The sequence below is a fragment of the Carassius auratus genome, chromosome 23, assembly GCF_003368295.1.
Source record: "Carassius auratus strain Wakin chromosome 23, ASM336829v1, whole genome shotgun sequence".
In the NCBI taxonomy this organism is placed as follows: Eukaryota; Metazoa; Chordata; class Actinopteri; order Cypriniformes; family Cyprinidae; genus Carassius; species Carassius auratus.
This window is the reverse complement of record NC_039265.1, coordinates 4,877,029-4,880,524: the sequence shown is the minus strand read 5'-3', so window position 1 is coordinate 4,880,524 and position 3,496 is coordinate 4,877,029.

Sequence of the window (3,496 nt, the reverse complement as noted above, 5' to 3'; positions counted from 1 at the left end):
TTCAGACAAGATGTAAGAAGATTTGGGGAGGATACTGGATATTTATTTGGTTCATAATGGCATGGTTTCCCTCTTGAGTGACACAAGACATTAAAAGATCAACATCTGCCAATGACATAGATGAAGTACAACAAAAATCAATCCTTGTGATAATAAATGAATTAAAAATAGAAAAAAAATATGCAGAAAAAGAAAGATTTTGGTTACCAAATAATGCTATATGAAAATATGTGAGGATGATCGGCACATTGGTTTTGGGGTTGGTTGGCACACATGTGATTGGAACATGTACAGTACCCACACACACACACACACACACACACACAGATAGCACATGGCCGTGACCTGCATAGACATTGAGAGATATGTATGTTTTCAGAATAGTGTTTTTTTCTAATAAAATATATATTTAGTCTTTAATAAATAAATGTAATGCTGTGTCAACCAGTGCATGTACATTTGCACAATATATCTATGATCATACTGTAAATAAACACATTTACTGAACATTTTGTGACACTGAATTGATCTGTTTTACCCAATGACTTTCATTTGTGCCTAGTTGGGGTTTGAATACATTTATTATTATTTAATTTTTTTTAAATAAAAAAATATAACATTTTGTGAATCTGTAAAGTTACATGTTATTATAAAATAGTTTTGACAAGGTCATAGCATCGAATAGTCTTTTAACTCAATAAATAAACAAACAGCATCTGAAAATATAACATGCCATGCATAGAAGTAGAGTGATTTAGCTTTCACTCTGGCTATGGTGCGAGCGGCACTGAGGTGGTCATCCGCGGGGGTTTCAGCGAGACAGTTTTTCATGGGCTGACGAACCTGAGATTGACCAAAACTCAAGCATTCTCAGGTTGGACAGTCCTCGAAAGCACTGCTCATCCAGGACACAGGCCAGATCACACTGACCACAGACTACTTGCATCGTCTTAAAAAAGAAAGAAAGAAATTCAAAAAAGAATTTAGACCGGACATTTTTTTTTTTTTCAAATTGTATTTTGTAAATTGAAATCGTATCCATTTCGATGATGAGAAGAACATATTAGCACATTTTCTTTCTTACTTGAATGCAGGAAAAGGATGGACATTTATGGCAACAATATGAAAAAAATATGAAAAGTATAATTTTAAAAAAATATGAAGAAACACAGAAAATATGATTTTAAACCATGCTTGGAAATGTTACTATCTCCTGCAATTTCCATTTGACCAATATGTAAAAATAAATCCAATCCAGAATACTGAAAACTATATTAGCATGATTTCCGCATTTTTTTAGATTGTGATCATTACAACAGGTACAGGAATCAATCTTTAATCACTCAACAACTCAACATTTATAAAAAAAAAAAAAAAAAAAAAAAAAAAAAACACACTGACCAAATCTTAAAAAAAAAAAAAAAAAAAAAAAATCTTATAAAAAGTACATAAAATATGGCCTACATAAGAAAAAATATTTTTCAAGAAAATGAGTTACATTTAAATAAATAAATAAATAAAAAGACTCAGTAAATGATTTTAAAACTCTAAATTTGGCAGCACAGTCTCGGTCATGCTGTACTGTCTGCTATAGTTTCGCGCCTTTCCAGTTGGAAAGTGCCACTGAAGCCTTTACCTTACAACATCCATAACATCTAAAACGCTACATACATACAAATATGCATCATTCATTATTACGAAGCAAACCCAACGAGTTTAAGCAGATGCACTTCTCATATTCCAGCCATCTAGAGACAATCAGCTCAGCTGTGTCTGACTGTAATGGCCTCGTGGCTTTGCAGAACAACACCGTCCCACGACTTTAACCCTCCACATCTCTCAAACATCTGTCTGTATCTCACACGCGCCGTCACGTTTGACGCCAGGATTGATGTTCAGAATCATAGACTCTTATGCATCGATTCACAGTTGCATTGGTTGAGCTCGTCAACAACTATAAACCTCATCTCAGATGTATTTCAGCCTTCAGAAAGTCTGGGATTTCTCACTGTACGTTCAATTTGGCTTTCACTGTGGGCTGGTACAAGCAGCTATGCTAAACACTCACCTCTGCCTTACCTACACAGACGTTGATACGCTCCTCAGTGACAGAGGACTCTGAGACCTTCCCAGTATGCGCTGAAGCCCTCACCTGATCCCGGGCTGATGCTCACACACTCGCTCCCTCCAGCGCTGTGACCTGCACGGCCCTCGCGAGCTGCTGGAGATGCTCTAGAGCTGCCACACACCAGCAAAGCACCTCCTTCCTGTTTGTCACTATGAACAAGCTTGTGGTAAACTTTCCATGACATCTCAATATTGAGGGCCACTCTAGAGCACGTTTCATTCATCTCAACCGCTCCTTTTTTGAAAAGCCTTATGCGACACCCTGATTGTTTTATGACGGAGGAAGAGCAAGATTATAGCTTTTTTTGGGGTTTTTAGAAAATGTGGTTTCAGACATGGCTAAATATAAACTTTTGCCTCCGCTTGTTCTTTTTAACCTGGCTGATTATAACGATGAGTCATATTAACCAAAAGCTGTGTTAGTCACTTACAGTACATTAATACATTTAAAAAAGACAGATGTTCTCAGTTTGTAGAAGCATTATATATTAATGAGATGTTGTGTGCTGAACTCAAAGGTAAGGTGATCTTGAAGTGTAGGATACACGGAGAAGGGTGGTTATGATAGTGTTGACGATCATATATCAGAGCGGAGTTAATTATGGAAACTGATGAAAGATTGCTAGGTTAGTTTCCATATCGAGAGGACAACCACAGCATCCTTCCTGTGAGTTTAAGACATGAATGAGCTCCAATCCCGCTGATTCGGTGACAAAAAGCATACAAAATAGAAGAAAAGTGCCATGAAACAGTCTAGCACATTCTTCTCATCGCAGATATCGAATGGAAAATTCACTGATGTGAAATTCTCAGACATGACATTTATGTCCTCAAAAAAAAAAAAAAAAAAAAAAAAGACACACACAGGCTGTGAAAAGAAACTGTACCACCATAAACAAGTCTGGGCTCGAGGAGACTCTTATGCTCAGCAAAGCTGCATTTATTTGATCAAAAATACAGTAAAAACTGCTATATTGTGAGATATTATTATAATTTGAATGAACCGTTTTCCATTTGAATATTTTTTCAAATGTTATTTATTTCTGTGATGCAAAGATGTGTCTTTTGGTGCTCAAAACACTTAGTGCTGCTTCCACAATTAAGGATTATTAGATCGATTTTTTGCTTCCTTGCTCAACAAAAGTACTAATATCTTTAAACAAACCCCAGAAAATCTCACAGACCCCAAACAATTTTGCCCAGCACTGTATGTACGGTATGTGTACATTTTTATACACACACACATCCGTGCATATGTAATCTAAATAGTGTAATTAGGATCTCTACATGAAGCAAATCACAATTATTACACTGCTATATATCAAATAAATCAATTCAATCACCTCAATAAAGAGCACGAAACACTGAC